Genomic DNA, 15,358 nt, shown 5'->3' on the forward strand with positions numbered 1-15,358 from the left:
CTCATCGGAGGCATTCCAAGCTCCTATACATTATTTGTCTACACCTCCGGAATTGATTACACACAAAGTCATATTCCACAAATCACGCAGGACAGTGGAGATACAACTACTACAATACTAGTGGTACTACTACTAACTCAGACAGCTCCGTAGTAGTTCTCATAGAAGTCACCTCCATAGCCTGGAAGTTCAACGTGACCATCCGGGAACAGACGGTCCTGAGGAGCCTGTGGACCATAGAGGCTAGGATGAGGTCTTGGACCAACAAACGGTGGCCTGCGGGGACCACGGGGTGGGGTGATGCCTCCCACATCACGCCAATCCACCATGTCTGGCAGAGCTGATCTCACAGGATACAGATCCCTTGTATCCATACATCCAGCTTGCACCGCAGGTGCAAACCGAGTCAATGTGGCCCAATGATCAGCACGGGTATTGAAAAGCTCCAGCCTCAAGGCCCGATTCTCTCGGTCCTTATCTTCGAGCATCTCGGCAGTGGTACGAGTTAATGAGTCCTCCTGAGTGGAGTCAGCATAGATAGCCTGAAGATACCCTTGCGCTCCCGGAAGTGAAGCTGGCATGTAACGGAAGTCGGTGTTCCGAAGCAGGCCAGTCCGGACTCGCAAGATGGTCATCATGGAATAGGCAGCATCCTGCACAGCCATCTCAACAGTAACCCCGAGTCCATAGGAACAGTGAAGGGGCTCGGTAGATCCAGGATAAGAAGGAAATATCCTGACGGTGCAGAGATATTGGCTTTGATTAAAGTCGCGGAACTGCTCTTCGACGGTGTATTCGGGATACCAACGGTAGCCCGTCTCGATCATTACCCGGACTAACATAGCAGTATGACCGGGCACGTCGAGGCACCGGGTCAGGCGAACCACTTGGTTTTGAACACGGTTGGCCATCTGAAAGCACAACCACAATGTAAAGACATCAGAATTTCTAGGGAAAATCGGACAGCATAACAGCTGTAAATGCTCAGAAAAAGATTTGAGACATCCACAACAGTTCGCAATACCACTCAACAACATCATATCAAGGTTCTGATCCAATTAGCAACATACTAAGAATAGTAGAAACTGAACTGGGACTGGTAACAACAATCCTATAAGCTACTACGGATTAGTAACACGTGAACCTGATAGAAGAAGAGAGCCTAGTCCTTAACCCACGTTGAATGAGAAGAGAATGACTCAGATCAGAGGCATAGGGTAAAGGAGTAAAAGAGCCTTACGTTCCCTCCCACAATCAATTCCCCTACATATAACTAAAGCATTTCTAGACTCGACATCGACCAGTTTGGCTCAACGAACCTACAGGCAGTCCGGCTCTGATGCCAACGCTGTCAGGACCCCGATTCCAAGTCACATCGATCTAGCCGGTAACACCTCATATCACTTTGCGGCCTCACGCACGGTATCCCACGGGTGTCGCCTTACCATGGCCGGGACCGTTTGCGCCTTTTGGCTCACGTATATGATAGTGTCGCTAGTATCCATATGACAGAGAACCCGGGCCGACATGGCTAGTCGTGAACCCAAAGCGGCACAGACCTATGGAGACAGGCATACATGAATCACATCGAACATGTCGGTCATCAGCGAGTGATTCCGGGCTGTAGCACTGGGCTAACAGGACTCCGGGGAACCCGGGCTGTAGCAGGCTAGGCAGGACTCCGGAAGTCACCGCGTGACATTTCCCCGAAGGGACAGACATAGGAACGAAGTGAAACACATGCCGGCCAGTCAAGTGTCCTGAACAGTAGTGCTGGGCTAGCAGGACTCCGGTGAACCGGGCTGTAGCGGACTACTATGGCTCGAGGAACACTAGACTACATTTCCCCATAAGAAAGGCTGCCAAGGATAAACAACTAGATTGTCGGATCCCACTCATACCAAGCATTTCAATCATACACACAATATGCCCGATATGAGTACATACAACATGGCATCACAACAAAACTCTACAACTCAAGTACTTTATTTAAAGGCTCCAGAGAGCCATACATAACATGTTCATACAGATAGGGGTCACATGACCCGACACTCAAGTCATACAAACATACAAGCACATGCGGAAGCAACTAGTCTGAGTACAGACTCTAGAAAGAAGGAAGGCTTCTCGAAGCCTGTCTATCTACATAGGGCCCTCCATGGCCAGGATCACCACCTGGGTGGCTAGTCACTCGTCGACGTCAAGGTCTACGTAGAACCCATCGGAGTGGGCGGTGTCGTCTGAAAACAGTAATTAAGCAAACATGAGTACAAAGGTACTCAGCAAGTCTTACATCAGAACCTACTATACATGCTTATCCTCAAGAAGGTGGTGGGGTTAATGCAGCAAGCCAGCTTTGACTCTTGGCTAAGCTATCCTACGGAACTCCACCAGTAAAATAGTTTTCGCACACGAGTCCACTAATCACCATCACAATACTCCACCGGGGATCCTCCCTCGTCATCCTACGAGAGGGCCATCCTCGGTACTCACACTTATCTTGAGTCTTTTAGTAGTATCCATTGACTTGTCTATGAACTGTATAGGCAACCAAGTAGTCCTTTACCGCGGACGCGGCTATTCGAATAGTTTTATACCCTGCAGGGGTGTACTTCTTCATACACGCTTTCACCACTTACCGCCGCTTACACGACATGTACTCGGCAACCTTCAAGCGGAAGCCCAGCGAGGGTGTCGACCACGGCCTACCTAAACACTTAAGTCTCTAGTCCAGGTTTATCGCCTATCCAGGTTCCATCCGCAGGGAGTCCGGCCGAGGTTTCCACATACGGCCCCGAACGATGTGAACAGGGTCCCGAGACGCCTAACGGGCGCCCGGCATACCCGGCCACGGTGTATCTACCGCAACATAGCCCACCCCTAGGGTCAGCGCTACGCACGGCCGCCAACACATAACCTACAAACACCAGAAACTATTTGCAACTCCTGGACAGAGTACTAAGGTGATTAAGAAGCCGAGAGGGTCCATTGGTTTCGGGCCCAATGTACGGTAGTAACTGCATCTTAAATCACACATACAGATCTCAGTTCTTAGGGACGGCCTCAATGAAACAACCCACCATGTACTCCTACATGGCCTCTCATCGATACCTTTACCAAAACATGTTCAACACATCCCTCACATTACCGACATAAGCATTTCACTCTAGCCCATCACCCAGATGAACCAGACCTGACACAACTCTAAGCATAGCAGGCATAGCAAGGTAGGAATCACATACATGGCTCAATCAACTCCTACACATGCTAGTGGGTTTCATCTAGTTACTGTGGCAATGACAGGTCATGCAGAGGATAAGGGTTCAACTACCGTAGCACACAGCAGTTTGAATCGCGTTGTCTTAATGCAGTAAACAAGAGCAGAAGCGAGAACATGGGTTTGTATCGGAATGATCAATGGTTGCTTGCCTGATGGAGTGGTAGTGGGATACTGCCCTTCAGTTGGATACTCGTGAATATCCTCGGAGGCAGAACCTACCACGAAGAACACATCGGAACACAATCAACACATGACGATATGCAACAATATGATGCATGCTATGACATGGCAATATGAATGTGTCTTGGCCTAATGCAAGTTATAATAGAAAGGAATGAACTCATTTGAATCAAAGATTCAAATATTAGCTCATTAAACATGGCCTTAATAGTGCATTTCCTTATTCTGCTTAAACAGCAAGGTAAACTTGTTTTGTCATGCATGAAACCATTACAGATGGATAGATTGAATTTTTCTGATCATTTTTCATATATAAATCTTTGCATTTGGAGCTATGGTTGATTTTCTATGATTTTTAGAAGTTTTAAACATTTTCTGGAATTTCCTGAATAAAAATAAATCCAGTAAATCAATTACTGCGTCAGCAATGCGTCAGGGTGACGTCAGTGGTCAACGGGGATGTCCAGTTCATACCTAACTGGTGGGTCCCGCGTGTCAGTGGTTAATTAAGCTAATTATCTTTAATTAAAACTAATCTGATTTAGTTAACAGAGGGGGCCCACTTGTCATTGACTCAGGGAAGTCAACTGGGCCCACCCAGTCAACGTCAGTGGTCAAACCCACCGGTCAACAGGGCTAATCCCGCCGGCGTTGAGTCGCCGACGAGGCCGAGACGGCAGAGGGCTTCAGAAAACGCCCTCAGGCGACCAAAACGACGGCGGAGAAGTGCTACGCGTAGCTGGGGCTCGTGCGCATCTAGTGGGGCAAGTGGTTGGACACGGGGACGCCGGAAACGACGTCGGCGAGCTCGACAGCGGCGGCTGGAGTTCGGCCAACGGCGGGTTAGGCGATGCAGGGCGCTAGGGGAGGCGCTGGTGTGTGCTACGTGCACCTGGTGAGGTGTGGAGCACGATGGTGTGCCCGGCTTCAAGCCACTGTGGCTCTGGCCATGACGGCGACGAGGCACGGCACCGGCGAGCTTCGGCCGTGGTGGAAGATGGAGCTAGGGGACGGAAATGGAGGGGGCGAGCACGGGGAAAGAAGCAGGAGCTCACAGCGGAGTCGGGGAGGGGGTCAGCGAGCTCGGGGAGGTCCTAGAGACGGCGAATCGACCGGAGAAGGCTCGGGTGCCCAAGGTTGAAGACGAGGGCGAAGGCGGCATTGCAGGGCCTCCGGCGATGCATGGCTCGGTGGGGAGGACGAGGGAGTCGAGGCGGAGCTAATGAGCTCGTCGGAGAGGCGAGGAGATGGTTGTGGTGGCAACTACGGCGATCGGCAGCGAGGGACGCGCTCGGCCATCGCGGGAGAGGATGAGGGAGACGAGGGGGAGAGTGAGCGAGGATGAGAGGGGGACGTGGGGGTCGCGTGGCACCTCTAGGCGTCTCCCGGGCGTCGGCAGAAGCAGGAGGTGGCCGGCACGCGGCGAGCACGCGCCCCTGCCTCCTGGCGCGAGGTAGGGGGTGACTGGCGCTGGCCAGTCGGCTGGGCCGAGCCAGGTAAGGCCCAGGTGGCTTCCTTCTATTTTTTTGATTTTGTTTCTGTTTTCTATTTAACTGCAACTGTTTAGCTTTATTAAAAATACTAAAACATTTCCAAAAATCCTGAAAATAAATGTAAGCTCTGTTTAGAATATTTCCAACAGGAAACATTTATTTCCAGAATTATTTGAGCATTTAAATTATTTTATAGCATTTAAATGCCCAAATTCAAATACTTATGATTTAATTCAATGACCTTCTGTTGACCTAGAAAAATGTGCACCAATTTTGCCAGAGGTTTTAACCCAAGACAAAAAGGGTGAACTTTTTAGAAGGGCATTTCAGGTTCATTGAAAATAATTTTAGTAAACCCTGGTTGTTTCCAGGGGGGTGTTGGGGTTTCTGCCTTCCCCATTTCAAAATTAAGAGAAAAATAGACATGATGCACATTCTAATGCTTGAACTAGCTAGGGTGTGACATTGTGCCCTCGGCAGGATCTGGTAGATAGTCAGGCTTCTCAGCCTTTTTCATTTATAGATGTCTGTACTCAGACATGTTAAGCTTCCGCATGTGCTTTGATTGTATGCTATGATTGTTGGGTCATGAGACCCATGTTTGTAATATCTCGCTCCTCGGAGCCTAATGAAGAATACTCTGAGTCGTAGAGTCTTGTTGTGATGCCATGTTGTATTGCACATATTGAGCATATTGTGTGCATGATTGAAATGCTTGGTATGTGTGGGATCCGACAACCTAGTTGTTTATCCTTAGTAGCCTCTCTTATGGGGAAATGTAGTCTTGTGCTTCCATGAGCCATAGTAGTCTGCTACAGCCCGGTTCACCGGAGTCCTGCTAGCCCAGCACTACTGCTCCGAAACACTTGACTGGCCGGCATGTGATTCACTTCGTTCCTGTGTCTGTCCCTTCGGGGAAATGTCACGCGGTGACATCCGGAGTCCTTCCTAGCCTGCTATAGCCCAGTTCACCAGAGTCCTGTTAGCCCAATGCTACAGCCCGGATTCACACGCTGCTGACCGACATGCTCGATGTTGATTCATGTATGCCTGTCCCCATAAGTTAGTGCCACTTTGGGTTCACGAGTACTCATGTCGGCCCGGGTTCTCTGTCATATGGATGCTAGCAACACTATCATATACGTGTGCCAAAAGGCGCAAACGGTCCCGGGCCATGCTAAGGCGACACCCGTGGGAATACCATGTGTGAGGCCGCAAAGTGATATGAGGTGTTACCGGCTAGATCGATGTGACTTGGAATCGGGGTCCTGACAGAGGGGCGAGGCGGCGCGGGGCGAGGCAACGCGGGGCGGCGCTGCGAGCGGCGGTGGTTGACAACGGCGGCGGCGGCTGCAGTTTCCGGTGGCTCGGCGAGATGCGGCAGCGGCACGGTAACAAGGAGAGAGAGAGGGGCCGGTCTCGCCTTTTAAAGGCCACAGGGCGTGGAGGAGGGGCAAAGGCGGCGAGGAGAGGCAGGGCGGAGCACGGCGGTGGCGCGGCATCATACGGGCGGTGGACTCCCGTCTGGAGTCGGGGCGATGGCGGTTGACGGCTTGGGCTGGGTCGTGGCCTGGGAGCTGGGCCGGCCTAGTCGGCGGAAGGTGTTTTTTTAAAAAAAATTGCAGACAGAAGAAATAAAATAAGTGAAAATAAAATATAATATAACATCGGCATATAATATATCAAAATTTTCAGAAAAAGATTTTCTACAAGCTGAACATTTTTCCAGAGTCAAATAAAATCTAAATAAATTCAAATAAAGCAAAGAGTGCTACTGCTCTAGTAAAATCCAATAAAAATCATTTTAAAAATACCAAAATGATTTCAAATTTATTTCCCTCCAATTTTCTATTGTAGGGAATCATGTTACCCTAATTTCCATATATTTTATTTTTGGAGAAAAATAATTTGAATAAAACCCAAGTAACTCCAAATTGAAAATAATTTCAAAAGGATTTTAATTTGATCCTTTTAAACTTCGAACTCATATTTCATTTGTTTTGAAGAAGTCATTTTATCTTCTCTCATGAAAATCATTGAGTTGCATGAAGATTATGAGTTGAAATATTTCCAAATGAAATTCAAATATTTTCAAATACCCTTTCATTTAATTAAATGGAAGAAGTCATATCATCTTCGCTCAAGGGTTTTGTATTTGAAAAGAATTTGAATTCATGGAACATCTTGAGCTATGTCATCGAGGTATTAACTTCGACGTTTTGAACGTAATGGATTATGAGTTGAAGTCATATTAAAAGGACTTCTTGAAATATTAACTTCAACTCCTGGAACATCTCATATGCTCCATTACGTTCAAAACGTCGTTGAAGTCCCGGTTCTAAGCCGTAAAGCATGGCACACTGAACTATCAAGTAGTCATCAGCTTTGCTCTGCCAGACGTTCATAACATCTGGTGTTGCTCCTGGAGCGCGTTTGTCACCTAGCGGTGCTTCTAGGACGTAATTCTTCTGTGTAGAAATGAGGATAATCCTCAAGTTATGGACCCAGTCCATGTAATTGCTACCATCATCTTTCAACTTAGCTTTCTCTAGGAACGTATTAAAATTCAACAGAACAATAGCACGGGAAAATACTACAGGTACTAAGTTCATGATAAATTAAAGTTCAATTAATCATATTACTTAAGAACTCCCACTTAGATATACATCCCTCTAATCAACTAAGTGATCACGTGATCCATATCAACTAAACCATGTCCGATCATCACGTGAGATGGAGTAGTTTTCAATGGTGAACATCACTATGTTGATCATATCTACTATATGATTCACGCTCGACCTTTCAGTCTCAGTGTTCCGAGGCCATATCTGCATATGCTAGGCTCGTCAAGTTTAACCCGAGTATTTTGCGTGTGCAAAACTAGCTTGCACCCGTTGTATGTGAACATAGAGCTTATCACACCCGGTCATCACGTGGTGTCTCGGCACGACGAACTGTAGCGACGGTGCATACTCAAGGAGAACACTTGTACCTTGAAATTTAGTGAGAGATCATCTTATAATGCTACCGTCGAACTAAGCAAAAGAAGATGCATAAAGGATAAACATCACATGCAATCAATATAAGTGATATGATATGGGCCATCATCATATTGTTCCTTTGATCTCCATCTCCAAAGCACCGTCATGATCACCATCGTCACCGGCTTGACACCTTGATCTCCATCGAAGCATCGTTGTCGTCATGCCAACTATTACTTCTATGACTATCGCTACCGCTTAGTGATAAAGTAAAGCAATTACATGGCGATTGCATTTCATACAATAAAGCGACAACCATAAGGCTCCTGCCAGTTGCTGATAACTTTTACAAAACATGATCATCTCATACAACAATTTATATCTCATCACGTCTTGACCAAATCACATCACAACATGCCCTGCAAAAACAAGTTAGACGTCCTCTACTTTGTTGTTGCAAGCTTTACGTGGCTGCTACGGGATGAGCAAGAACCGTTCTTACCTATGGATCAAAAACCACAACGTGGTATAGTGATTGCTTTTGGATCTTCAGAAAGAACCCTGTTCATTGAATCCGATTCAACTAAAGTTGGAGAAACTGACACCCACTGGCCACCTATGTGCGAAGTACGTCGGTAGAACCAGTCTCGCGTAAGCGTATGCGTAATGTCGGTCTGAGCCGCTTCATCCAACAATACCGTTGAATTAAGAATCAACTACTGACAGCAAGCAATATGTATGTACCCACGCCCACAACTCCTTTGTGTTCTACTCGTGCATATAACATCTACGCATAAACCTGGCTCAGATGCCACTATTGGGGAATGCAGTAATTTCAAAAAAATTCCTACGCACACGCAAGATCCATCTAGGTGATGCATAGCAACGAGAGGGGATAGAGTTGTCTACATACCCTCGTAGACTGTAAACGGAAGCGTTATGACAACACAGTTGATGTAGTCGTACGTCTTCACGATCCGACCGATCCTAGCACCAAAGGTACAGCACCTCCGCGATCTGCACACATTCAGCTCGATGACGTCCCACAAACTCTAGATCCAGCTGAGGTCGAGGGAGAGTTTCGTCAGCACGACGGCGTGATGACGGTGATGATGAAGTTACCAATGCAGGGCTTCGCCTAAGCACTACAACGATATGACCGAGGTGGAATTCTATGGAGGGGGGCACCACACAGGACTAAATAATCAACTTGTGTGTCTATGGGGTGCCCCCTCCCCCGTATAAAAGGAGTGGAGGAGGGGGAGGGCCGGCCCTCTATGGAGCGCCTCAAGGGGGGAGTCCTACTCCCGTTAGGAGTAGGATTACCCCTTCCCCTTGTTGGAGTAGGAGAGAAGGAAGGGGGAGAGGGAGAAGGAAAGGGGGGCCGGCCCCCCACCCCAATTCGGATTGGGCTTCGGGGGCGCCCCCACCTTGGACTCCTCCTCCTCTCTCCCACTAAGGCCCATTAAAGGCACATACACTCCACAGGGGGTTCCGGTAACCCCCCCCCCCCGGTACTCAGGTAAATGCCTGAACTCATCCGAAACCATTCTGATGACCAACCATAGCCTTCCAATATATCGATCTTTATGTATCAACCATTTCGAGACTCCTCGTCATGTCCGTGATCATATCAGGGACTCTGAACTACCTACGGTACATCAAAACACATAAACTCATAATACAGATCGTCACCGAACATTAAGCATGCGGACCCTACGGGTTTGAGAACTATGTAGACATGACCGAGACTCATCTCTGGTCAATAACCAATAGAGGAACCTGGATGCTCATATTGGTTCCTACATATTCTACGAAGATCTTTATCGGTCAAACCGCATAACAACATACGTTGTTCCCTTTGTCATCGGTATGTTACTTGCCCGAGATTCGATAGGTATCTCAATACCTAGTTCAATCTCGTTACCGGCAAGTCTCTTTACTTGTTCCGTAATGTAACATCCCGCAACTAACTCATTAGTCGCATTGCTTGCAAGGCTTATAGTGATGTGCATTACCGAGAGGGACCAGAGATACCTCTCCGATACACGGAGTGACAAATCCTAATCTCGGTCAATGCCAACTCAACAAACACCATTGGAGACACCTGTAGAGCATATTTAAAGTCACCTAGTTATGTTGTGAAGTTTTATAGAACACTAAGTGTTCCTCCAGTATTCAGGAGTTGCATAATCTCATAGTCATAGGAACATGTATAAGTTATGGAGAAAGCAATAGCAGTAAACTAAACGATCATCGTGCTAAGATAACGGATGGGTCAAGTCAATCACATCATTCTCTAATGATGTTATCCCGTTCATCAAATGACAACTCTTGTCCATGGCTAGGAAACTTAACCATCTTTGATTAACGAGCTACTCAAGTAGAGGCATACTAGCGACACTCATTTTGCCTATGTATTCACACATGTACTAAGTTTCCGGTTAATACAATTCTAGCATAAATAGTAAAAATTTATCATGATATAAGGAAATATAAATAACAAATTTACTATTGCCTCTAGGGCATATTTCCTTCAGAAAATACTTGGTGAGAAAAGCATCTTTGGACTTATTCCAAGAATCGATACTATTGCGAGGCAAAGAAGAGAAACCAATTTTGGCATAATCATGCAAAGAAAACGGAAATAATTTCATCTTCACCAGATTGTTCTCCACATCTTTTTTCTTTTGCATATCGCATAATTCCACGAAGGTATTAAGATGGGATGTGACATTCTCATTAGGAGTACCGGAAAATTGATGTTTCATAACAAGATTCAGCAAAGTAGTATTAATATCACAGGACTCCGCACTAGTGGCGGGAGAAGCAATCGGAGTGCCAATAAAATCATTGTTGTTGGTATTTGAGAAATCACACAACTTGGTGTTCTCTTGAGTCATGATTACTATGCAACAAGATTGCACTCAAAAATAGATCTGGTAAGAAAACGGCGAACGAAAAAGAGGGGCGAATAAAATGGGAAATTTTTGTGAAGTGGGGGAGAGGAAAACGAGAGGCAAATGGAAAATAATGTAAATTGCAAGGAGATGAGATTTGTGATTAGGAACCAGGTATATGCAGATGATCCTCCCCAGCAACGGCGCCAGAAATTCCTTTTGATAGAAGCTTGAAGCTACGTCGGTATTTCCCCAAAGAGGAAGGGACGATGCAGCACAATGGCGGTAGGTATTTCCCTCAGTAATGAGACCAAGGTTATCGAACCAGTAGGAGAACCAGGCAACACAACGTAAACAACTCTGCACACAAATAACAAATACTCGCAACCCGAGGTGTAAAAGGGGTTGTCAATCCCTTTCGGGTAGTGGCGCTCCAAGATAGGCAAACGGACGTGCATAAAATTGTAGTAGATTGATAGATCGAATGCCAAATAAAATAAATAAGAATAAAATGAAGCAAGGTATTTTTGTATTTTTGGTTTAATAGATCTGGAAAAAAAAGTGACGGAAGAGTAGATCGCAAAGGCAAATAATATGAGAAAGAGACCAAGGGGGCGTAGGTTTCACTAGTGGCTTCTCTCGAGAATAATAGAAAACGGTGGGTAAACAAATTACTATTGGGAAATTGATAGAACTTCAAGTAATCATGATGATATCTAGACAATGATCATTACATAGGCATCACGTCCAAGATTAGTAGACCGACTCCTGCCTGCATCTACTACTATTACTCCACACATCGACCGCTATCCAGCATGCATCTAGTGTATTAAGTTCATGGAGAAACAGAGTAATGCAATAAGAACGATTACATCATGTAGACATGATCTATCTATGTAGAGATAGACCCCATCGTTTTATCCTTAGTAGCAACAATACATACGTGTCGGTTCCCCTTCTGTCACTGGGATCAAGCACCGTAAGATCGAACCCACTACCTTCATCCAATCATAAACTCAAAGTTCATCCGATCCCAACAAACACACCGCAAAAAGAGTTACATTACATTATATGGATCTCCAAAAGACCATTGTATTGAGAATCAAACAAGAGTGAGGAAGCCATCTAGCTACTAACTATGGACCCGAAGGTCTACAAAGGACTACTCACGCATCATCGGAGAGGCACCAATGGAAGTGGTGAACCCCTCCGTGATGGTGTCTAGATTGGATCTGGTAGTTCTGGACTCCGCGGCAGCTGGAATTGCTTTTGATTGACTCCCCTAGGGTTTCTGGAATATTGGGGTATTCATACAACAAAGAGGCGTTCCGGGGGGCACCCGAGGTGGGCACAACCCACCAGGGCACGCCTGGGCCTCCTGGCACGCCCTGGTGGGTTGTGATCCCCTCGGAGCATGATACGTCTCCAACGTATCTACTTTTCCAAACGCTTTTCCTCTTGTTTTGGACTCTAATTTGGATGATTTGAATGAAACTAACCCCGGACTGACGTTGTTTTCAGCAGAACTACCATGGTGTTGTTTTTGTGAAGAAATAAAAGTTCTCGGAATGGAACAAAACTTTGGGAGGAATTTTTATACAATAAACAAGAATTTCTGGAGCCAAGACCCACTAGAGGGGGCACCTGGGTGGGCACAACCCACCAGGGCGCCCCCCTCCTGGCGCACCCAGAAAAAAATCAAGGAGAAAGAATTATAGCGATCCACGAGACGGAGCCATCGTCACCTCATGTTCTTCATCGGGAGGCCAGATCTGGAGTCCGTTTGGGGCTCCGAAGAGGGGGATCTTTGTTCTTTGTCATCACCAACCCTTCTCCATCGCCAATTCCATGATGCTCCCCACCGGGAGTGAGTAATTCCTTCGTAGGCTCGCTGGTCGGTGAGGAGTTGAATGAGATTCATCATGTAATCGAGTTAGTTTAGTTAGGGCCTAATCCCTAGTATCTACTATGTTCTAAGATTGATGTTGCTATGACTTTGCCATGCTTAATGCTTGTCACTTTGGGCCCGGGTGCCATGATTTTAGATCTGAACCGTTTATGTTATCACCATTATATCCATGTTTTAGATCTGATCTTGCAAGTTATAGCCACCTACTATGTGTTATGATCTGGCAACCCCGGAGTGACAATAGTCGGGACCACTCTCGGTGATGATCGTAGTTTGACGAGTTCATGTATTCACTGTGTGTTAATGCTTTGTTCCGGTTCTCTATTAAAAGGAGGCCTTAATATCCCTTTGTTTCCAATAGGACCCCGCTGCCATGGGAGGGTAGGACAAAAGATGCCATGCAAGTTCTTTCCATAAGCATGTATGACTATTTACGGAATACATGCCTACATTATATTGATGAACTGGAGCTAGTGCCGTATCGCCCTAGGTTATAACTGTCTCATGATGAATATCATCCAACAAGTCATTGATCCAATGCCTACGAATTTATCTTATATTGTTCTTGCTAAGTTAATGCTGCTATCGTTACTGTTGCACTTGTTACAAAACTACTGTTATCACTGTTGTCGTTACCATTGCTGCCGCTACTATTATCAAAACTATCATATTACTTTGCTACTGATCACATTGCTGCGGATAATTAATCTCCAGGTGTGGTTGAATTGACAACTTAGCTGCTAATACCTTCAAATATTCTTTGGCTCCCCTTGTGTCGAATCTATAAATTTGAGTTGAATACTCTACCCTCGAAAACTGTTGTGATCCCCTATACTTGTGGGTTATCAAGACCTTTTTCTAGTGCCGTTGCCGGGGAGCATAGCTATATTTGTTGAGTCACTGGGATTATTATCAATTTATCACCATGAAGAATCTGAAGGATGCTAAGACTAAGATTTTTGCCTCAAAGACGAGGGGAGGTAAGGAACTTCCATCCAGTTCTGGTTTAGATTCACCTTCTGTTATAAGTGAACTTGCAACACCACCACATGCTATTAATCCGGATATGTCGCAAGTTGTTGATGATGCTACTTCTGCTATGGATAATGCTTATGATGATGCTGGTACCTTGCTTGATAATGATGATGTGCCACTTGGTGAATTTCTTGATGAACAAATTGCTAGAGTAATACAACATGATGTTGTTGAATCTGATGATGAGCTTGAAACTGAAACTCCTGCTAGGACTAGCCTTCTAAGATATGAATTGCCTAAGGTGCCAGAAGGTTATGTTATGAATGAGGAGACAATTAGAGATATTCTTGATTGTAGGGATAGAGATGATCTAGAGAAATTATTATGCAAGTATAAAGAAAAATCTCTGAATGCTAGAATGAATTATGATCCTAAGTTTGGTACTTCACCTATCTTTATTGATGATAAGGATTATGAATTCTCTGTCGACCCAGAGTTAATTACTTTGGTTGAATCTGATCCTTTCCATGGTTATGAAACTGAAACTGTTGTGGCACATCTTACTAAGTTGAATGACATAGCCACCCTTTTTACTCATGATGAGAAAACTCGCTATTACTTTATTCTCAAATTATTTCCTTTCTCATTAAAGGGTTATGCTAAAGTTTGTTATAATACTCTTGCTCCTGGTTGTGTGTGTAGTCCCCAGGATATGATTTATTACTTCTCTGAAAAATATTTCCCTGCTCATAAGAAACAAGCTGCTTTATAGGAAATATTTAACTTTGTGCAAATTAAAGAAGAGAGTCTCCCACAATCTTGGGGGAGGCTTTGCCAATTACTTAATGCATTTCCTGATCATCCTCTTAAGAAAAATGAAATACTTGATATCTTCTATAATGGACTAATTGATGGTTCTAGGGATTTCCTAGATAGTTGTGTTGGTTGTGTTTTCAGGAAAACAAATTGTTGGACAAGCTGAAGAATTATTGAATAATATATTGAAAAATTATGATGATTGGACTCTTTTCGAACAAACAGTTAAACCCACTCTGAAGAAGAGGGGTATATTATATCTTAGTCCTGAAGATATGCAAGTGGCAAAGAAATCCATGAAGGAAAGAGGTATTAAAGCTGAGGATGTCAAAAATTTACCTCCTATTGAAGAAATACATGGGCTTAACACACCACCACTGCATAAGGTGGTAGAGGTAAATTCTCTAATGAAATTCAATGATAATGACAATCCTCACAATATGCACATTAGCCAATGCCTTTATGAGTTTGAAAACTATATTAGAAAACAAGATCACTTCAATGCAAATGTTATGAAACAGTTGAAATACAATTTTGATATGATTGCTCGCTTGAGCGACTTGTTATTTAGAATCTCAAATTATGTTAGAGGTTTTGGAAAGCATGCTTCTATGGTTCAAACTCAGTTAGAACAAGTTGCTAAATCTCAAAGAGATTTGCTTGATGAAATGAATAATAATATACATGACTTTGTTGTTAGAGTTGCAACTAGAGGAGGTAAAATGACTCAGGAACCACTTTATCTGAGGGACACCCAAAAAGAACATAATAGGGTTCACAAAGGAACAACACCACTACACCTAGTTCTTCTAAAAAGAAAAGGA

Source organism: Triticum aestivum, chromosome 4A, assembly GCF_018294505.1.
Source record: "Triticum aestivum cultivar Chinese Spring chromosome 4A, IWGSC CS RefSeq v2.1, whole genome shotgun sequence".
Lineage (NCBI taxonomy): Eukaryota > Viridiplantae > Streptophyta > Magnoliopsida > Poales > Poaceae > Triticum > Triticum aestivum.